Genomic DNA, 24,448 nt, shown 5'->3' with positions numbered 1-24,448 from the left:
ATGTATTGATCATGTGGTACCTAAGTTCCCCTCCGTGTTGCCACTAGCAGCCAATAATGTGGTTGCATAGGAGTCAATATGTGGGGGCGTCGAAGGCCGTGAACATCGTTGGCCTTTTGCGATGTCGCACTCGAGAGTCTTCTTGTTAACATTTCGGAGACTCTCGACTCAGTGCTACATCATCCTTGTATAACACTCGGGCTACTTACAGAAGCGCTAGGAAAGGTTATATTCCGTGTGATACAGTAGCGCGACCGCTTGATTGCGAGAGATTCGCATAGCTTTGAATACTGGGACAATAGCCGGAGGCTCGCCTGGATTTAACCACGAATCGCTGACGGCGCCACGTGACGTCACAACTGTTTCTGTACTTCTCAGGCCGCGCTGCATCTCTGGGAAGTCTAGCCTAGCGTTCGCCCGTCGCGAGGCAGCAGGTTCGCTCTTGCAGCTCGCTAAGATGGTATCATTGCTACCAGAATGCTTAGGAAACTACGAAGTAGTACAGGATACAATCTGAAACTTTTCGATAAATCGTGTTAACGGTGGTGTTGCTGGCGATATACCGCATATTGTGTGTTGATATTTGTGTTTACAATGTATTAAAAATAATTACTCTTTTGTAAACAAGCAGCAGCGAAAACTTACGTGCTCAATGAGAGGTATTACGCAAATTTATTTATATAAATAATGTCGAGATTTTAAAGGCGTTTAAATTAAATACAGATGGTTAATTGCACTACAGAGTTTAATATAGATAACAGAGAAAAGAGTTTGCAGAGCTTGATTGTCAGAAGGGAAAGGTTGCCTGGGACACGTCCTGGTTCTCCTAGTAGTAGTTAATCCGATGATGGAAAGAAGTATGGAAGGAAAAATTTGTAGAGAGACCAAGGCTTGAATAATACAGTGAGCAGCTTCACATTAATATAGGGATGTAGATTGCAGTAGTTGTGCGCAGGTAAAGAAAGTTGATTAGCAGAGACCAGCGTTGACATGCATCATACCAGTCGTTGGACTGGACTAAAGCGATGATAAAAGTAACAACGTTTGCCAGGGTACGTGGAAAACAGTGATGCCTTACACTGAATACTCAAAAGTGTACAGGGTGTAAACTACAACTGTTTACAACGGTACCACAGTGGTCTAGGGAAAGCCAGACGAACAGTTTGATTTAAGACACTTGTGATCTATCAAGCCGGCAGACGACCGCAAATTGACCTACAAAAGCGACTGAAGTTACAGCGCATGCGCGCTACCCAAGACGTCATCGGCTACCATCGTTCTTCAGTACAGAAAACCTCTTGTACCTGCTTAAACAAATTTAAAATTGACATTTGTGTAAATTTTATCTCTCAACTTCGTTGCATAACGTTTAAGAGTATCTTTTCTTTCATTACTCACAAGGGAGGGTTAACATACTAATGTTAATGAAAGCCAGTGGCGTAAGAGAGCTAAAGGATATTAATCTCGCGAGGTATGCTTATGTTTTAGCTTAATATTGGCTTTTATAAACCAATCTGAGTGTCTCACAGCTTGATAGACCGCAGCTGTCATATCAAATCGGTCGTCCATACACCACTGTCGTACTTTCTAAAAAACTACCGTTCTCATAGGGTATAAAACAGTAATTATGAAACCCAACACATCGAGAATATGCATATTCTTCGATATATTACTGATGATTTAATAGCAACGGCAACGAGAAACTACTGCTTTTTCTAATGTATCGAAATATTGCTGCCGTCTAAACATTCACGTACACACAACCCTTTTTAGTCTTCTCAAGTGTACGATTGGATGCCGGTCGGGAATCTACGTATAGACGGATCATGCGAGATGTTACAGCAAGACCGCAGATTTCAAATGTGAAAGTTCCGGCTTCTAATTTCTATACGACCGCAGTAATTTAGGATCTGTGTGGTTTCAGAGAGTGCGGTGTTCGTTCATCCCGTGAAACAGCACTTGACTCTTTTCCTACACAATCTACTTATGGCCAAAAGTCACAGGAAGGGTTGCTCCATTTGAAAAAGGCCGACGGTTTTACTAGGTGCACGGTGTGCCGCGACGCTTGACAGGGTATCACAGCAGTCTTAAGGCAAGTTGCCAACTTTGAAGCTGGGATAATAACCCATGCAAGACTAATGGATCACATCGTCAGTACTGCTGTGAGAGAGAGAGAGTGACTGAGCGAGCGAGCGAGCGAGATATTTTATTCATCCAGTATTTGAGAATGGGAGCACTTAGCGACTCCCACCAATCATTACACGTAATTTTAAATCTTTATGAAACTATTTTTCGCAGACGCCCCCACCACAACCATCCCACACTAAGGAAAAATAGCTTGCCAATGTTTATAGCCTACTACTACAGTTAAAGTTGGACATTCATATCCTTTTTTTCGAAAGTTGGCTATTGGTTCTGCTGTTACGTGCATACACAAACTGTGAGTCAGATAATATTACCTCGAGTGGACGCAGAATGGCATGGAGAGAAGCCTAATCAGGAGAGGACACAGCCTGCCCTGACCTTGCAAGTAGCACAGGAGGAGATTTTGGTGTTAATCGAGAATTTGTGCTAATTTGCCTTTTTGCTGCACATAGTTGTTGCTTGCTTGCACACTGGAGAAATTGTCAAATTTGTGTACGCACACATTGTAAGCAATATACTCATCTTTATTGCAACCTGATACGTGATTTTTTGAAAAAAAAAACTATCGTTTTTGCTAAACGAACTGGCCAAGGAAACTAAACGACTGAGTCAGTTTACGAATCTTCAGTTTTCAGAATATATAAATTAAAGGTGTTTGTTGACTCCTTTCATTTTTTGCACTAATTAAATTTTGTCGACTAAACCCCTCCTGATCATTTAATTTCTACAAAATAAAACGAAGGAATAGTTGCATTAGCAGCTGTGAACATACATTGTACTCTGCATGGATTACAGAATTTCTTTTGAATTTTTTAGCACGTTCCTGAATACCAAATATTTATGCAGCTTAGTCGGCGGCAAGACGAGCTACGTGTATGTTGTCTGTGGCGTTGGTTCAAATGGCTATGAGCACTATGGGACTTAACATCTCAGGTCATCAGTCTCCTAGAATTTAGAACTACTTAAACTTGACTAACCTAAGGATATCACACACATCCATGCCCGAGGCAGGATTCGAACCTGCGACCGTAGCGGTCGCGCGGTTCCAGACTGAAGCGCCTAGAACCGCTCGGTCACTCAAGCTGGCGTCTGTGGCGTGCAGCTGGAGCATTTCAGTATAATTGTTAGGAGACCTTTAAAATTGCAGTCAGATACCACAGAATTGATTATTTTATGATTTATAAAAAGAGTAATTAATTTCTGTTTTGTTCTCTATCAAAATACTGACAAGTCCGATAGGGGGTGGTCTCGGAAAATGTTTTAGTACTGACATGTCGGAATAAGGGTTTTCACAAACCAAGTTGTAACGTATCAGATTTTATGTTAACCATCACTATGTTTCACTAGATTGCCTTGCAATTTTTAGAAAAAAGTGTGTATTATGATAACATTGCTAGAGATAGAGCTTTAGCCATTTCCTTAGGTGTTTCACCAGACTAATATTAATTACATTTTGTGAAGAAAGCTTTAAATTTTTTTCTGTTCATACATTAGGATTTCTGAATCGGCATGACATTTTAATTGATTACTTGCTTACTACCGACTCTATTCGCAAGACAATTTTCGACCGTATCCACACATACTACTGAATTGTCCAGGAAAATTATATCACACAATTCAGGAGATGTCATAAGCACTGAGGTACGCGAAAACTAAGCTTTTGTTTAAAAGGAATAGCAAACTCCCCAGACTATATTAATCCAGTTTTTCGTAATGATAACGCTTAGCAACTTCCAACTAATTTGAAGCATAATTTCTAAACATTTGATTCTTTGCTCGCTTACGTACTTAACATGAAATATTTAACAATTAATTAATCTGTAAATTATCAGAGGTTTGAAGCTTTTTTATACAGTGGAGGTAGCTTCTTTAAGAAATTAGAAGCTTACTCTATCTCCGGTTATAAAAAAAAATTAGGGTTCTGAGGTCAAGAGCGTCCATAGTGCCTCTTGAATATCGTAAAGACATCGTTCCCATAAGCGTAGACCGTTGCGTAGGAAGACCACACGTTCGATGAGCGGACGTCACGCTGGCGTTTCAGAGCCATATGGGACGATCGACAATCTGCTGCTGCGAGTCAGAACGCCACCGACTTGAAAACTGCTCACACAACCTTGGCGGCGTGTGAAGAGTCCGAAGAATTATACACTGAAGAGCAAAAAATTATACACCGAAGAGCCACAAAGTGGTACACCTGCCTCATTTCGTGTGGGGTCCCCGCGAGCACGCAGAAGTGCCGCAACGCAGGAACGTTAATGTGCAGCAGACGTCCACAATCCCTGCAGACAGGGATAGCTGACAATGTCAAGACATACATCTGAACCTCCTTGGAGGAGGAACATAGGGTTTCACGTCACACCAGCAGGCAATCACTTTGAACTTCTCACGCAGCATACCACCCTCGAAAACCAAGATGGAAGACCCTAGTAGCAGCTCTGTTTTTCCTTGGTTTCCTATGGACACGACGGATGAAGTGCACACCCGGTCGCTTTATTTTTGCCTGCAGTTCACCATTAGATTCCATAGGAAAATCATGCTGAAAGAAACAACAACAACAATAATAATAATAATAATAATAATGGGCACATACTCCATGGCATACGTGGGAAGCGTGCAGTGCAGGCACCAACAGTGTCGTTTCTGCATGGTAAGGGAGCTACCATTATGCAGGTACTTCACAACCCCTTGCCCCACCCCACCACAAAGGGATGACTATCGCGCAGGGTTCTGGGTGTACTGCGACAAAAGGAAGAAAGTGTGCAAGGGTGGAAGGACACGGAGATGGAGCATGCACCACAGTGGGCGACCTTCCCTATACAACACATAATGGCAGGCCAAACCCAATAATGGGAACCATATAATCGTTGATGGAGAGTGAAAATAACGCTAGGAGTGAAACTCTAAGAAAGACCAAAATTGTGAACCACGTCCAGGCAGGGTCAGCACCAAAAGGACCATCCGATGGAATGTCGGAGGCAGTAAGAGATAGTCGAAGTGAAGGTTTGAGCTATAGAAAGCGGAAGTAGTGCTGGGAAGGCTGGGGACCCGTCGTAGCCAAGAAGTGGTCAGCTCTGGAGGGGAAGGGTAAACTTCCTTTCATGTCTTTTGCATTCTACAGTGTTGCCCACTGGAAGCAACGCTTTTTCAATTCTCCGCCCTGCTAAGATGTAGATGAGCTACCGTCATCTATCGCATCTCATCGGACTCGCATAGTATCCTATCCAGTCCAGTGTGGAACCTTGGCCAGTGCAGATGTGTACTGGGGCGGTCGAGAGATTCTCCGTGTGCAGAGCGTTGCGGCTATCACACGTGCCATACGCCATGGAATAACGTGCTATTTCCATGTTCCAGACAGGATGACAATATCCTGGTGGATGAAACGACGACATGATACAAGTTTTGTTGCCACTGTAAAGTTTAACTGATCTGGAATGACAATCCGAACACCGGAAAATATCCCAAGAGACTGCAGCGAAGCCCACTGCAATCTGTCCGTTCACATTCCAGAGCACCGCATATCCCTTTCACGGTTTTTTAGAGACTTTGGAAACAAGATTTTAAGTCTCTTCGTTATGAACTGCATTTGTATCAACAGTTACGACCGGGACATAACGAAAGTAGGCGCAGTTTATACAACCCGCAGCTCGATCACGAGCAGGTCCAGGTTTGGATAAAGGTCATGAGAAATATGTTTTCGACGACAAAAACGGCCAGACAGTGAGCCATTACCGATCAGTTTGCGACCGCGGTTAGCTATTTCTTCATTCCACAGTTGCAGGGACATTTCCTTAACAATGCAAATTGATTTCAGCAAAATGATGCTACAGCCTACATAGCCCGTAATTCAGTGGCTGCCGTGGCACCACGTGCCATTGATTACTCTCACGATTCCGTGATATCACATGTCTAGGGGGATCACCTTATCTTTCTGCCTCTTATTTTATCTCTTGGGTGGTCTCGAAGTATCACGGCAACTCTACAATACTTATGACGTAAAAGCTGCAATCCGGTAAGAGATAAGCCTATTGCTCAAGAAATGATAGAGCTTACTGATCAGATTCGGAGAAAGGCTTCATTAATGGACTGCCAATCAATGGAATCCATGTACTTTTAAAAAAAGAACTATAGGTTATTCAGTAACGGCAGTGCGTGTAACATGTACATGTAAGCATGTAAGTTGTTGATTTGAAGCAGCTTTCCTCGCTACTATGTCCTGCGAAAGCCTCTTCATTTCCGCTTCACTGCTTCAGCCTACATTCCTTAGAACCTGCTTACTGCATTCGTTTCTTGGTCTCCCTTTGCAATTTTTACCCCCCCCCCCCCCCTACCCTGTACGTTTCTCTCAAATAAGTAACTTTTGACCCCTTGATATATCAGAATGTGTACTATCAACCGATCCCCGTGGTAACCAAGTTGTGCCACAAATTTCTCTTTCCCAAATTCTATTCAATACCTCATTAGTTACACGACCTATCCATTATCTCTTCAGCATTGTTACTAGCATCGCATTTCAAAAGCTTCTACTCTCTTCTATGAACGGTTCATCGTCCACGTTTCCCTTCCAAACAAGGCTACACGCCAGACAAATGTCTTCAGAAAGGACTTACTGTCACTTAAATATACATGCAATACTAATTTAATTTCTGCAGAAAGGCTTTTCTTGCTACTTTCAGTCTACATATTATATCCTCTCTATCTCTGACATCATTAGTCACTTTCCTTCCCAAATAGCAAACTCATCTACTTTTAGTGTCCCGTCTCGTAATCTAATTACCTCAGGATCACCCGATTTAATTCGACGACATTCCATTATCCTTGTTTTGCCTATGTTGATGTTCATCTTATATTATTCATTTAAGACATTATCCGTTCCGTTCAACTGCTCTTCCAAGTCCTTTGCTGTCTGACAGAATTACCATGTCCTCAGCAAACATCAAAGTTCTTATTTTTATCCTGCAACTTTTAACAACCCTATTCCAATCGGTCTTTTGGATTGTGATATAGAAGACCGTGTACATGAATGTGTAGTGTCTGGTCCTTCTGACATGTCAAAGTACAAATAACTCGCGAAATTCGAAGCTGTGGGACATTATACGTAAATGGAAGGTGGAAGGGGGGCGAAAGAAAAGGACATGGAAGGGAAAGTGTTTCTGATGTCACCTGCATGAGTAAATTACACTGAAGCAGCGTCGACGCGTGTAAACGTGTGTCGGATCGAGATTCGAACACGGGATCTCCTGCTTAGTAAGCAGCTACGTTAACCACTTCGCCATTCAGGACACAGCGTTATCGCAACTAGGCGGACTATTTCGGCACGCGTCATGGGCGATCCACATTCCCACCAAACTCTCCCTATCCGTAGTACCTGTATTTCCTCCGTGCTCGCTACTCTGATTCTCGCAGGAGGTCATTGTGGAAAAAATGTTCAAATGGCTCTGAGCACTACAGGACTTCACATCTGAGGTCATCAGTCCCCTAGAACTTAGATCTACTTAAACCTAACTAACCTAAGAACATCACACACATCCATGCCCGAGGGAGGATTCGAACCTGCGACCGTAGCGGTCGCGCGGTTCCAGACTGAAGCGCCTAGAACCGCTCGGCCACTTCGGCTGGCTAGGTCATTGTCCATCGAGGCGAATGAATTATATAATTTCGCATTCATATTACTGATTCGCTGCGATGGGCAGTGGATTCATCCGCAGTGTGGATGCACAAGTATATCTGACCTCCTGCGGGAATCTCACAGGAGCGGGCATGGAAAAAATGGATACTGCCGATAGGTGGCGCTCGGTGGGAATGTGGGTCGTCCGTGAGGCGTGCAGAATGAGTGCGTAGTTATGTTAACAGTGACCCGGATGGCGTAGTAGTAAACGCACCTGCCTAGTAAGCAGGAGCTGATTCCGAATAATGTCCCGATGCAGCTGACATCAGTACAACCTTTCACCCCTAACCTTAACCCTTAACCTTTAAATCTTAACGCCTTAAAACCTTAACCTTTCCATCCCCTCCACCTTATATCCACGTATAATAAATGAGCATGATTGCACATGCCTAGTGAAATTTTACAGTGAGTAAGGCTATCGTTACTAAAGGAAAATAATACCACCTAGAATGAGGAAAGTGCACAATAGACCCTTCTGAAGGAACAGTCTATTCTAAACTTGATGTAAACACTGATCTTAATTTTGAAATGGGTGGAATTTAGTGCAATCGCTCGCATACCACACAGGGGATGGGGTGGGGGAGGAAGGAAATGGTACCATGTAGTATGTAATACAAAAACTGATTAACAACAAAAACTGATTAACAACAAAAACTGATTAACAACAAAAACTGATTAACAACAAAAACTGATTAACAACAAAAACTGATTAACAACAAAAACTGATTAACAACAAAAACTGATTAACAACAAAAACTGATTAACAACAAAAACTGATTAACAACAAAAACTGATTAACAACAAAAACTGATTAACAACAAAAACTGATTAACAACAAAAACTGATTAACAACAAAAACTGATTAACAACAAAAACTGATTAACAACAAAAACTGATTAACAACAAAAACTGATTAACAACAAAAACTGATTAACAACAAAAACTGATTAACAACAAAAACTGATTAACAACAAAAACTGATTAACAACAAAAACTGATTAACAACAAAAACTGATTAACAACAAAAACTGATTAACAACAAAAACTGATTAACAACAAAAACTGATTAACAACAAAAACTGATTAACAACAAAAACTGATTAACAACAAAAACTGATTAACAACAAAAACTGATTAACAACAAAAACTGATTAACAACAAAAACTGATTAACAACAAAAACTGATTAACAACAAAAACTGATTAACAACAAAAACTGATTAACAACAAAAACTGATTAACAACAAAAACTGATTAACAACAAAAACTGATTAACAACAAAAACTGATTAACAACAAAAACTGATTAACAACAAAAACTGATTAACAACAAAAACTGATTAACAACAAAAACTGATTAACAACAAAAACTGATTAACAACAAAAACTGATTAACAACAAAAACTGATTAACAACAAAAACTGATTAACAACAAAAACTGATTAACAACAAAAACTGATTAACAACAAAAACTGATTAACAACAAAAACTGATTAACAACAAAAACTGATTAACAACAAAAACTGATTAACAACAAAAACTGATTAACAACAAAAACTGATTAACAACAAAAACTGATTAACAACAAAAACTGATTAACAACAAAAACTGATTAACAACAAAAACTGATTAACAACAAAAACTGATTAACAACAAAAACTGATTAACAACAAAAACTGATTAACAACAAAAACTGATTAACAACAAAAACTGATTAACAACAAAAACTGATTAACAACAAAAACTGATTAACAACAAAAACTGATTAACAACAAAAACTGATTAACAACAAAAACTGATTAACAACAAAAACTGATTAACAACAAAAACTGATTAACAACAAAAACTGATTAACAACAAAAACTGATTAACAACAAAAACTGATTAACAACAAAAACTGATTAACAACAAAAACTGATTAACAACAAAAACTGATTAACAACAAAAACTGATTAACAACAAAAACTGATTAACAACAAAAACTGATTAACAACAAAAAGGAAAAATTAAACAGTCGCTAGCCCACTAGGACAATGGATATACAAAATCTTAAGAAAAATATTGGCAAAGAAAATTAAGCACGTAATCACTGACGTTGACTGCAGAAGGTTGTCAGGCTCTTCTACAGTTCAACAGTTCGCAAGAAAATAAACAAATCACAAACCACTGAGTTTGCAGTTACTTATTCTGAAATACTAAATTTTGAAAGCAAGAAGTTAAATGAATGAATGACTGACAAACTTTGTTATGTAAAAAGTGACGTTCACGAATCTTAGCGTAAAGTAATGCAGAATTTGGGTAAAGGCAATAAATTTACTTTTAATTATCAAACGACTGAATTAAATTTACTTTAAGCAAATAAGCGACTCATTAACTTAACATATGAACAATAAAATACGTACCAACCCAGTAGAAGTCACTCGGTAAGCTAAATACAGAGTAAATACAAAACTGGCAGTAAATAGCAATTTTCATATTTTTAGAACACTGTATGAAGATAGTAACTGTTCGCAAAAGAACCGTGCAGTTTCTCTAGAATAAATGATATTAATTTAAACCCTCAGCTACCGACAGCTGAAAATGTGTGCCCCGACTGGGACTCGAACCCGGGATCTCCTGGTTACGCGACAGACGCTCTATCCATCTGAGCAATCGAGGACACAGATGAATAGCGCGACTGCAGGGACTTATTTCTTGTACGCTTCCCGTGAGACCCACATTCCCAACTGTCCACAATTCTACATATGTAACGTACCTAATAGATATTTGCCCATCCACTCCTTACTCGCGCACACTCCGGTGATTCCTGTAAGAGTTCGAGCAACCTGTTGAAACGTCCCCGTTGTAAAATTGTGCATGACTGTGCTTAAACTGACACACAGTATTTTTAGCGCAACGCAATCTGACTTTAAAAAATCCCTACAAAAGAATGGCCCTGAGTAACATTAACCTATGCGTTTCACAAATCACTTACCTCACAAAAATCTTGGTTACTCGAACTACCGCAATACAGCGAGCGCCATTACTGCCAGCTAAATAAAAGATTCAAACTACGGAAGGCGCTAACTACTGATAGGGATAGTTAGCAAATGAGAGATTTTAATAGAGAACAAACAATGTATTTACCTTAATAGTCATCAAAAGTCATAATATATATAGCAGTTCATGACATCCATTCTTACCCATTGTAGTGTTGGGCAGCGGCAGCTGGATGCTAACAGCGCGTAGCTTTGCGCAGTTGGTGAGCCACCAGCATTGGTGGATGTGGGGAGATAGATGGCGGAGTTTTGAAATTTGTAAGAATGGATGTCATGAACTGCTATATATATTATGACTTTTGATGACTATGAAGGTAAATACATTGTTTGTTCTCTATTAAAATCTTTCATTCGCTAACTATCCCTATCAGTAGTTAGCGCCTTCCGTAGTTTGAATCTCTTATTTAGCTGGCATTAGTGGCGCTCGCTGTATTGCAGTAGTTCGAGTAACCAAGATTTTTGTGAGTTAAGTTATTTGTGAAAGGTATAGGTTAATGTTAGTCAGGGCCACTCTTTTGGAGGGATTTTTGAAAGTCAGATTGCGTTGCGCTAAAAATACTGTGTGTCAGTTTAAGCACAGTCATGCACAATTTTACAACGGGGACGTTTCAACAGGTTGCTCGAACTCTTACAGGAATCACCGGAGTGTGCGCGAGTAAGGAGTGGATGGGCAAATATCTATTAGGTACGTTACATATGTAGAATTGTGGACAGTTGGGAATGTGGGTCTCACGGGAAGCGTACAAGAAATAAGTCCCTGCAGTCGCGCTATTCATCTGTGTCCTCGGTGGCTCAAATGGATATGAGAAACACAATCATGGATGCCGGCACGGTAGCTCAGCGTGTTCGGTCCGAGGGTTGGCTGCCCTCTGTAATAAAAAGAAACCTGAGTGAAGGGATTAACAACGAGCTTCGACGGATGTCATGTGACGTCCGCTACGACGAAATACAACGAACCATAACGAACAAAATGAGAAAAGATGGATAGAGCAAAAAAAAATACAAAAATGGATAGAACGTCTGCCATGTAACAAGGAGATCCTGGGTTCGAGTCCCTGTCGGGGCACACATTTTCCCATGTCCCCATTGATGTATATCAACACCACCTGTCGAAATCTGAGGGTTACAATCAATTATTTAGTCAGTGATTGCATAATAAGAAAGGACCCGGTTTCGTAACGATGTCTGAAGGACAATGACAACACAGGTGCCCTAATAGTTAACTATTGCAGATTATTATTCAAGAAAGTTAGTCATTGAAGTTTCTTAAACAAATGCTACTGGGTAATGCCTGTACAATATTAGTTACTACCCTGTCAGTGAACAGCCTTATGATGATCTCCGCAGACGACGAAGAATGTAGCCGAGCACAATGCTGGTGGTGGTGGATGATGATAAGAACCACGAGTCTTCTCCAGAGTCACGGATGGTTATCGGACAGGCAACAGTTAGAATTGCAGCTTCCTCTGCCCGTAGGTGGCACGTATTAGCGCGATCGTAACTGCACACCGTGTCTACGGGAGCGCCCAACGAACACTTCTGCAGTCTTTCAACTCCCAAAATGAAGTGTCTTCTCTGTGCTCGCAGCATGACAGACTCGCCATACGCAAAGATTAACAACGGCACAGCTATTGCCATTGCGTCGCTGCTATTGATACATTCAAAGTTCCTTGGCGATTACCCAGCAATTTACAGTATTTACATTATATTTACAATCAATTATTTATGTTCACAAATACACTTTTACTTCCGTTATACATGTAATATAGTTTCCGTAATAAAGTTTACAGATCGAGAATTAGCAGAAGTTATCAACAGATATTAAACGGTAAAAAATTTTGGATGGCGCAGAAGGTATTTTATCCGCGTTTTCGGTGTTATACCTGCCCCGCATTCCCCGAGTTTTTTTTCTGATGAGAAACAAAATCAGGGAATGTCCGAAGAAATACAAACGCGTATAATGGCATTCAGTTTTGTCTACATAAATTGTTGATCACGCATTAATCTTCTCAATTATCATATAATTAATTACCATGACAACACTGTCATTGGAACTCATATTTTAAACAATAAAATTACATCTTTCAAGAAAATCATTACGTCTGAAATGATTGATGTGTTACAAAAATTTCATGCCAGTACTGTACACAAAAAGGTAAGTACATGGTTAAACGTACACAAATGAGTAAGTAAAAAGATAAGAAACAAGAAATCAATAGTTACAATGTTTACTTTACAGTTTTTCATAAGTATCATAATCAGTAACAGATTGCATTTCTCGTTATGAGAGCGCATGTGTTTCAAGCAAGCGTCGAGATGGAGCTTAAATTTTTACATCGCAGCTTTACACTTCTTGTGCTGAAATAATAATGTCGTGTTCCACATGCGTATTTACCAAGGACGCCTCAGCGTTCTAGGAGCCAGTAGAAACTCAGTCCAGACATGGCGTCGCTGCGTGTACCACATCGGAACGCTTGAACACACTGCTTGTACAGTGGCATTCCAAAACGTCCACCTGCCTCACACTCTTTGAAAAAACAGTTCCGAGTAATCAAGAAATTTTTCTATCACAATGGATAATTCAATACCGTCATTCACACGCACTCACAGACGTGAAACTTGTACATTGCGTGAGTGCACTGGTATTCACTTACATGACACATAAAAGAATTTTTACAACTTATTTACAAAATGGTAAATGATACATATACCGGAGTGATCTATATACACATCGGTCATGGCCTGGATTTTTCTTTCATTTCTGTTGCTGTCAGAAGATTCACTCTGTAAGCTAAATTTGCAGTTTCGTTGATGGCCGTCTGGTCCAAGAAATACATTTTGAATAAAATCTGAAAATTACAGTAATTAAATTTTTGTTGGAAATTCTTTATCAAATTGGTCAGTTCTTGACCGATATAATTTCAGGTCAACAATAATTCATGCGTCAAAGAAGTCATAATCATTCAAAATATTTTATGTATTTGACTGACGCCCTTTGACTGTGGTGGCAATACGTTTGGCTAAGTCGACCCAGCTCACATATCTACCGTTCTGCTGGATTTACGACCAGGTAAAAGGCCGAGATGAGTATCATTTCAACCGCACTGCTTTCCATTCCTTCATTCCATAATTTGGGAGTAAACTGTGCCCCATTACCGGAAAAAATCGCTTTTGGTTTGCCGATATGTACGAAGTAATTTTTTTCAAGTTCATAAACTACTTTAGTTGTCAATTTTCTTATCGAATATACCTTCGTGAACTTTGAAAAGACTTCCAGCACTGCTAATACGTAGGCGAAATTGCGTGAAGTCTTTGGCAGGGGGGGGGGGGGGGCATAGAGGAGCGCATTTGCTCTATACAATCTGTAAGGAATGTGTCATTACAGTGAGTATCGAAAACATTATAGCCAGCTTAAGGCTATTCTTTGCTAAGGCTATTCTTTGCATTGTGTAAGATTCTGCGATTCTCTATGGAAATAATTAAGCACTCATATCGATAGTAACAATCTGAGGGAGAAACAGGGGAACGCGATTCTAAACATTGTTGAGAGATGAGGTCTGTCTGCGAGAGTAAAGTTTCAGTGGTGTTGTTCTTGAGCTCTGAGCCAGAAGACGTGTCACGCTGCCCTCACGGCGGTGATGGCAGATCTTACCACACTCAAGGCATGATTTATTTATGTGGCCAGGAGAGATTTAGATGGCTTAGCTACGCTTGAAGATGGAATTCAAGGTAAAACTAGCAAGCAAAGCGTAAAGCGCAATTGCAGGGTTAGGCTCGTGACTGTTAGTCCGAGTCTGCAATACTCCCATGTTTTGCTTGTCAGTTAAAGAAGCCGTCTTATCCTCCAAGTAATAATAATAATAATAATAATAATAATAATAATAATAATAATAATACTCCACATCTAATTCATATATATGCTGTAGTCCTTAAATGTTAATGTAACTCTGAAATTGAAATAATTTCTTAATATTGCACTCAGCTATTATTGGTACTTGTAAGGTCATTGTCAGGCATTTCGCCATTTTTAATACTTGTCAAACTATTATTGGTCAGCCGGCCGGAGTGGCCGAGCTGTTCTAGGCGCTACAGTCTGGAACCGCGAGACTGCTACGGTCGCAGGTTCGAATCCTGCCTCTGGCATGGATGTGTGTGATGTCCTTAGATTAGTTATGTTTAAGTAGTTCTTAATTCTAGGGACTGATGACCTCAGATGTTAAGTCCCATAGTGCTCAGAGCCATTTGAACCTTTTATTATTGGTCATGATGATTTCTAACGTTTTAAAAATAATTTATGAAATCCCTTCTGGTAAGCTATTTAGTAGTTAACAGGAGCCAAGCAAACTCCATTTTATTAAATTCGTTCTTAGTAACAATAAGCTTTAGCCGCTGCCTGCTGCACGCTGCTGGAAATTGCTGTAAACCACTTGGAAAAAGCCAGTCATCTAAAGAGGTGAGTGCAAAGCGTAGTGCCAAAACAGAGACAATGACACACCACAACATGTCATGTACTCTAATCCAGTAAATTCCGTTGCACAAGCAACATTCTGTATCACTTGTAAATTCTTATTCAAATATGCACTCAGATAACTTATCCAAATGTTAGTCTCAAGTTTGACGTGTAACTATCTGTTGAGGGCTTAAATGATAGTGAAACACTCGTACGATACGCACACAGTGTTATGCAGGTTCGATTCCGATTGCTGATGGCGCAGGTTGCTTATCGAGCCCATTTTCACAGACTTATTGTAAGTAGTACAATTTCATTACACATTCGGATTCGTCTTCCACTATTCGCTGATCGGTTTCAGGTAAACGCGACAGCACATCCGCTATGCAGTTGCCTGTACCTTTAACATATATCATAATTAAATTACCGTAAATAGAGAGACGATCTTGTCAGTCTTTCGTGCAGTGAACGACAATCTCGGAGCTAAGCGAGTGCCTTGTGGTCCCTGTGAATCATCACTTTTCGGTCCCCCAAGTAACCTCTAAATTTCCCGAAACACCATACGACTGCGAGACCTCCGTTCTCAGAAATAACAGTTTCGCTCTTTTTTTGTCAGCGACCGACTTAACGAATGCAATCGTCCGGTGTTCCTTATTCTCTCCCTCTCCCACCTCCTGTAACAGTACACACCTGAGCCATAGTTTCACCAATCCGTTCCTGTTTCAAATAGTAACGAAAGGTCAGGATGGTACAATATGTTACTCTGTAACAAGTCTCTTTTCGTTCTCTGAAATGCGGCGTCACACACTCTAGTCGGCACAAACCGCGTGTTCTTGCATAATAAGTTGATTAAATTTCGATCACTGAACGCTTGCCCCTGCTCGAACTTGCGACGAAAACTGGTTAATCCTAGAAAAAGTTTTAACTGTTTTCTAGTCTTCAGAGGTGGACAACTCTTTATTGCCTCTATCTTCTGTGGATCTTTGACGATTCCTGCCATATTAATTCCTGATCTAAAATATCGCTATGTTCTTGCCAGATCGCATTCGCCAACAGCAAGTCGTTCTCGTACACTGTCAGTCTGGAGCTTCTGGCTGCGCCTAGTACTTTATCGAGTGCCCTGATAAAGATGTACTTTATCGAGCGCCATGATAAAGACAGACACTGATACGTTCAGTCTGAACGGCACACCTTATACTGGTAACATCTGCCTGCGAACACAGACGTATTGTATTTCCTAGATACTTCCTCAACTGCGATCTGCCAGTAGCCGCCTTGAGGTCGAGGCTAGTCGTAAATCTTATATTCTGAAATCTTTGCACTATTTACTCCATACTTTCTAGTCTATCTGTTTAAAGCTGAACAACTTTATTCAGAGTACGAGCAACTATAACGATTATGACACTAAAATTTCGTTTTCCTACTACGATCAAGGGGTTGTTATAGGGGCTGATACTCCAGCATTTGATCTATTACTAGTTGAACTGCCTCCTTTTTGGACTGTGGTATCGTGTGCCTCCTTTTTGGCCTGTGGTATCGTGTGCCTCCTTTTTGGCCTGTGGTATCGTGTGCCTCCTTTTTGGCCTGTGGTATCGTGTGCCTCCTTTTTGGCCTGTGGTATCGTGTGCCTCCTTTTTGGCCTGTGGTATCGTGTGCCTCCTTTTTGGCCTGTGGTATCGTGTGCCTCCTTTTTGGCCTGTGGTATCGTGTGCCTCCTTTTTGGCCTGTGATATCGTGTGCCTCCTTTTTGGACTGTGGTATCGTGTACGATCGTACAAAGAATAGTTCGCGGCATTACATTTAATTCTACACCGATATCCAGCAACAAGCCCCGGTTTATTCGAAAACCCGTTTTTATTTCTGATAATTATGTTATGCAAATCTTGTTTCTGTTTAGGTGTAGTATTTGGCACACAGTCGGCAATGCTCTCTAGCTCTTCTTTCAAACTGTTGACAACATTTAGATTCCGCTTACTGAAGTATTCCACATTTCTGCTTAAACCAATCTTATAGTGCAAGTAACAATGTAAATACGTTGGTACTGACTACTCACATCACCACCCATTTTCTTAAAACTCACACTAATTTCGGTCTTATCTTTTGAAATGCACATAACTGTTTTATTTTTCCAGATTACTGCATTGAATTTCAGTAAACAATCTACGCCAATTATTACCTTGGTGCTCTAATGTTCAAATTATTGAGCTTTAATTTCGAAATAGACATATTTGAGGTGCTACAGGTTTGCTACTCTTTCCGGGAGCACCGATTATTTTAACTTCCATTATAGGTATTACTAATACTCGTCTTTCTTTAAATAAATCGAAAAGTTTTCCAGACATAGCAATTAGCTTCGTCCCAGCATCAATTAAAACGTGCATTTGTAGGCCATTCGTGTCCACAGGCACCATTATTTGTCTACATTTATCTACACTAAAGCGCCAAAAAACTGGTATTGGCAAGTGTATTCAAATACAAATGTATTTAAACAGGCTAACTAAACCTAAACCCAACCTAAACCCAACCTAAACCCAGAATACGACGCTGCAGTCGGCAACGCCTATATAAGACATGTCCCTGGCACAGCTGTTAGATCGGTTACCGCTGCTACAATGGTAGGTTATCAAGATTTAACTGAGTTTAAACGTGGTGTTATAGACGGGCACGAATGACAGCATCTCTAAGGTAGGGATAAGGTGGGGATTTTTCCGTACGACCGTGAATATCAGAAACCCTGTGAAACACCAAATCTCCGACATCGATGCGGCCGGAAAAAGATCTTACAAGAACGGGACCAACGACGACAGAAGAGAGTCGTCCAAAATGACAGAAGTGCAGCCCTTCCGCAAATTCCTGCAGATTTCAATACTGGGCCATCAACGAGTGTCGCCGTGCGGACCATTCAACGAAACATCATCGATATTGGGAGCCGAACGCCCACTCGTGTACCCTTGACGACTGCATGACACAAAGCTTTGCCCCTCGCCTGGGCCCGTCAACACCGACACTGGACGCTATATGACTGGAAACATGTTGCCTGGTCGGACGAGTCTCGTTTCAAATTGCATCAAGAAGATGAAAGTGTACGGTTATGGAGACATCCTCATTAACCATGGGCCCTGCATGTCAGCAGGGGACTGTTCAAGCTGGTGGAGGCTCTGTAATGGTGTGGGGCATGTGCAGTTGGAGTGATTTGGCATCCATGATACGTCTCTGAGAGGTACACGAACTTAAGCATCCTGACTAATCACTTGAATCCATTCATGTCCATTGTGCATTCCGACGGACTTGGGCAATTCCAGCAGGACAATGCGAAACCCCCACACGTCCACAGTTGCTACAGAGTGGCTCCAGTTCTGAGTTTAAACACTTGTGCTGGCCACCGAACTCCCCAGACATGAGCATATCTACAACGTGCTGTTCAGAAGAGAATTCCCTACAGCAGTATTTCAGGCATTACTGGAGTCCTTGCCACGCCGTGTTGCGGTACTTCTGCGTGCTCGCTGGGGCCCTACACGGTATTAGGCAGGTGTACCAGTTTCTTTGGCTCTTCAGTTTGTCTATAGCACATTTGAAATTACTTGATAGTTTACGTCTGACACTTGCAGCAACGGGCACCATTATCTGTCTACACTTATCAGTGTCTATAGTCCGTTAAAAGATATTTGACACTTGACATCTGTCACTTGCAACGACAGTGATGCCACATCGACTGATGGGTGTAGTTCTGTTACAGACGACACGCGGCGCATCACTTAACAGGCCTGCACACGTTCAATATTTATTGGAAATACGAGTTTTTCACACCTTTAAAACATACCCTCACACAGTCAGTACTTTCGGCGGGCAACGCGACTTTACAAGGATGTATGCTTGACATTAATCCACTACGGGTGTAGTCCATACGGATACGAAAATAGAAGTAACAAAATTTCGAACTATCACTATTTTCGGTGACATTTTCCAGTCCCTGAATAGTCAATTTCTCAACTTCACTCATATTTCTTTTTACTTTCGCAAGCAACATATCCTTTCACTTGCTCCCAAAGGAGTTAAATAGTGTTAAAGTGGCAGTGATAAGGTGGTAGTTTTATGACTGTCCATATTTATAAGCTACCTCGTCGATAACATGGGTTGGAAACTAGGGCTTGTGAAGTGGCGCGAGTTCTAGTAATTCTGCGTTTTCCAATGAATCATTCGCAGTAACTTTGTTGTCATAAGCACTAAATGTCTTTCTTTGGAGAGAAGAGGAATGGAGTCTTATCCTACAAAACTGGATGGTATCGTGCATTGTCGATAATAATGGCTGAACGGATTTTCTGAACTTGGTAACAACTTATTTTCGAACCAGTTTCGTGGTTCATTTTCTCATGGTACTCTGATGTTTTCTTTGATCTGAAAAGCGGTTGACAGCCGGGAATAAGGCCGTGGTAGGCAACAGCATGCTAAAGAATAATTCTACCACCTTTCTCAGTGGGGGTGCCGCAACTTCCCCTTTGTCGTCACTCCAACTTTTACCTTTCGTATTCACCCATGTTTCATCGAACAAAACAATGTCGTTCAAATTAATATGTTTCACTTGACGCAAAAATCTGCTTCGCCATGCCGCTATATCTTCTCGAGTAGTCATTTACCGGCCTGAAATATTTTTGTATTTAAAGCCTAGACTGTGCAGAGTCTCAGTCGCAACGACGATCTGCTGTCTTCAGAACGTTCGTTCGGCCTCATGCAGTGTTGCACGAAGCTTATTTAATGTACGTCAATCTCTTATGATGATAATCGAACATGTGGCGCCGGACCGCATCTTGTGCTAAAGCATCCAGACATGATTACACGTTACTTTTTTCCGCGGCCTATGAAGACATAACGGTCTTGCTTCGCCTCTTTCATTACCAATACGAAGTACGGTCAGTTGACTAATCATAACCGCGGCTGCTGTCCGCACGACCACTTTGGAAACCAGTAAGAGACACCCCCCCCCTTCCCCCCCCCCCCCCCCATTTTCCGCCTCCCTCTCAAAGTATTACCGTACATTGGACACGAGTTGTCGCGAACGGTTCGGGCGTGACGATGAGCGCTCTCACTACAGAAAACTAGCTCCAGTATGTGAAGTATCAGCTGTCACGCAATTTAAAACTAACTACAGTTATTGGTACCCATTAACAAGCACTCACACAAAGGTCATTCCAAAAAAATTCGTCCGCCTCTGATACCAACAGTGGTTTATCTAGTGGTTTTTTAATTTTCTGTTCTTGGACATTCTTTCATATGCCTGTCCTGTGGTTATTGAAGCCATTTTGACTAACACTGTACCCTTTATTCAATTTTTTTGATTAACTAACTTTGTTTTACCAACAATTCGCTATCAAGTCAGGTAAATTTTCTTCGAAAAGATGACCAGCATCTTCCAAATTGCTTGGAGAAATGTACTCTGTGTTTTTAATTCTTTTCCCGAGCTCCCGCAACCCACACTACTCTCGTCTGACTGTATGATGTCGGCCTAAACGTCGTAGATGTTTTAATCTACGTGGCCTTCAATTAGTCGCACCCGGTCATTATCGGCAAATTCGTCTTGCCTCTCTTCAGAAATTTCGTCTTGGTTTTCTTTATGACCAGCGTTATTGGGGTTGGCTACTTCAATTGCAACGTTTGGACAAGCCTGCATCTTCTGTACAGAGCTGTCCGTTTTTCATAAATGCTGATTTCATGCGGGCTGAGAAGCGTCAAATACTGTCTGCTCTCCCTATTAGCACATCCAGCATACAATTCTCTGTAATTCGTTCGTCGTATACCCTAGCGAACTGACTTAGCCACACCTTCCTCGTGTTCCGAACTGCCCTGCGCGATAACTTAAGTTTTATCCGATGTCGACTTCTTTAATTCCACCAGCGAAATCACACTGCACTCGAGACTGCGGTACCGTTGTTGCTTTCACAGCGGCCGCTTCTTCCTTAATGACCGGAACTGTTATTTTCATCATCATTCTGGGCAGTGATCGCTTTGTCTACTGCCACTTCAACTTCTTCTAATACTTTATATTAATACTTGTTCCACAGATTATGATTATGGCCTTTCGTAATGATATGGATAGTGTCAGCTCAACATGAGTTTTTCTTTCTTTTTAGAATTGCTACTTCAGATCCTAAAATTTATCTACTGAATTGCCTCCAGAGCCATGAATAATTACAGCACAAGGAATAGCTAGAATTGCAGCTGATTATGCTTATCCATTACCGATATTTTAGAACCGTGACGTAATTCAATGTAAATAAGTTACATAAACCTGCAACCAGTCACTTTTTTGAATAATTATGTTTTGAAACGAGACGAGGTACTGGCAGAAGTAAAGCTGTGAGTACCGGGCGTGAGTCGTGCTTCGGTAGCTCAGTTGGTAGAGCACTTGCCCGCGAAAGGCAAAGGTCCCGAGTTCGAGTCTCGGTCGGGCACACAGTTTTAATCTGCCAGGAAGTTTCATATCAGCGCACACTCCGCCAGAGTGAAAATCTCATTCTGGTAATTATGTTTTATTCCATGAACCGGTTTTCGAACCTTTTCAGGTTCATCTTCAGATGGTTTCTGGAAGTTGCATCACTATTTCTAGCAGAATACTGGGTGCTGGCTTGCGACAGTATGGGCGGCTTCCCTCTTTAGTGTCCATCTGTGCCTCCATTTTGATGTCCAGATGTTACATCACTACACACACTTTGATGCAAGCTGTATTAATTTACACATTTACAGCGGGACTCTGACAGGATCCAGCATGGGCTTTACATCTTCTTCCGCTTGTCCACTCCACGCGCGTTCTCAATACTCGCTGGTTAATAAAGCCGGTATGCCTACAGTAGCGCGATCGCAACTGCACATGTCTGCGGGAGCGTCCAACAAACACTTCCGCACTCTTTCAAGACCCAAGATCTTGTGTGTTCTCTCTGTTCGCAGCGTGACATTACTGCCACGTCGTCGTTGCTATTAATACATTTAACCAAAGTTCCGTTCGCGATTACCTAGGAACTTACAATATTCACATTATAATTACACTCAGTTATGTTGTTGTTGTTGGTCTTCAGTCCAGAGACTGGTTTGATGCAGCTCTCCATGCTACCCAACCGTGTGCAAGCTTCATCTTCCAGTACCTAGTGCAACTTACATCCTTGTGAATTTGCTTAGTATATTCATCTCTAGGTCTCTCTCTACGATTTTAATCCTCCGCGCTGCCCTACAATTCTAAATTGGTGATCCCTTGATGCCTGAGAACATGTCCTACCAACCAATCCCTTCTAGTCAAGTTGTGCTACAAATTCCTCTTCTCCCGAATTCTATTCAGGACCTCCTCCGTCATCGATCTATCTATCTAACCTTCAGCATTCTTCTGTAGCACGAAATTTCGAAAGCCTCTGTTCTCTTCTTGTCTATAGTTGTTATAGTCCATGTTTCACTTCCATACATGGCTACACTCCATACAAATACTTTCAGAAACGACTTCCTGACAAATCTATACTCTATGTTAACAAATTTCTCTTCTTCAGAAATGCTTTCCTTGCAATTGCCATTCTACATTTTATATTTTCTCTACATCGACCATCAGTTATTTTGCTCCCCAAATAGCAAAACTCATCTACGATTTAATTAGACTACATGCCATTATCCTCGTTTTGCTTTTGTTGATGTTCATCTTATATCCTCCTTTCAACACACTGTCCATTCTGTTCAGCTGCTCTTTCAGGTCCTTCGCTATATCCTCCTTTCAACATACTGTCCATTCCGTTCAACTGCTCTTCCAGGTCCTTCGCTGTACGACAGAATTTCAGTGGCCTCGACAAATCTCAAAGTTTTTATTTCTTCTCCATTGATTTTAATTCCTACTACAAATTTTTCTTTTGTTTCCTTTACTGCTTGCTGAATATACAGACTGAAAAGCATCTGGGATGGACTACAACTCTGTCTCACTCCCTTCCCAACCACTACTACTTCCCTTTCATGCCCATCGGCTCTTGTAACTGCCATCTGGCTTCTGTACAAATTGTAAATAGACTTTCGCTCCCTGTATTTTACCCCTGCCACCCTCAGCATTTGGAAGAGTTTTCCAGTCAAAATTGTCAAAAGCCTTCTCCAAGTCTACAAATGCTAGAAACTTAGGTTTGCATTTCCTTAATCTGTCTTGTAAGGTATGTCGTATGGTGAGTATTGCCTCACTTGTTCCTACATTTCTCTGTAACCCGAAGTGACGTTTCCTGAGGTCGACTTACACTGTTTTTCCGTTCAATCATCATTTACTAAACTGATAGTTCAGTAATATTGACACCAGTCAGCACCTACTTTCTTTCGAATTTTAATTACTACATTCTTCTTGAAATCCGACGGTATGTCGCCTATCTCATACGTTTTATCCACCAAGTGAAATAATTTTGTCTTGGCTGGTTCTCTCAAGGATATCAATGCATAGGTTTTTTTTTTAGGTTATGGTTTTAGGGCGCAAGACAGCGATAGTCATAAGCGCCCATTCTGTGGACTAGTGAAGGGTGAAAATCAGAAATTTAGATCAGCACCAATGGGAACGAAACTCAACAAAGAGGGAAACTAAAAACCGAAGGGGTTGTTTTCTCCGGAAAGAGCTTCAAAATGACCGATGTCATCTCAGTAACACTAACAAACTTACGGCCGCAATCGGCTCAGCACGCGTCATCTGCTAAAAGGGAAATGTATCAGGCGACAGCTACAAACGCGCGCGTAGCAGATTAAAATAGGGCACAGATGTAAAACGTGTCTCGCCGTCGACGATTGAGGGCAGTGGGGACAAAGCAGGGACTGTCGTCACTGAAAACATGTCGATGGCTAATTGATACATAGTTCTGACGGTATATCCTCTACTTCAGTAGCCTCCTTTCGATTTAGGTTTTTCAGTGCTCTGTGACATTCTCCTCCCATTATTGTATCTTCAATCTCATATTCATCTACGTCCTCTTCTCCAAGTTGTGTTATTGTAAACACACTCTAAACCTTATAATACCCAAATCAATATCTATTACTTCCCGTGGCCCGCTCTGTAGATTTGTCTCTCCTCATCTAGAACTTTTGTGGTAAGTTAACTATTCTCCTGGTGATATTTTGTCGGTAAATATGGCGGATGAGTATAGACGTCGTTAACTCCTGAA

The sequence above is a fragment of the Schistocerca gregaria genome, chromosome 7, assembly GCF_023897955.1.
Source record: "Schistocerca gregaria isolate iqSchGreg1 chromosome 7, iqSchGreg1.2, whole genome shotgun sequence".
Lineage (NCBI taxonomy): Eukaryota > Metazoa > Arthropoda > Insecta > Orthoptera > Acrididae > Schistocerca > Schistocerca gregaria.
Note: the sequence above shows the minus strand (reverse complement) of the source record.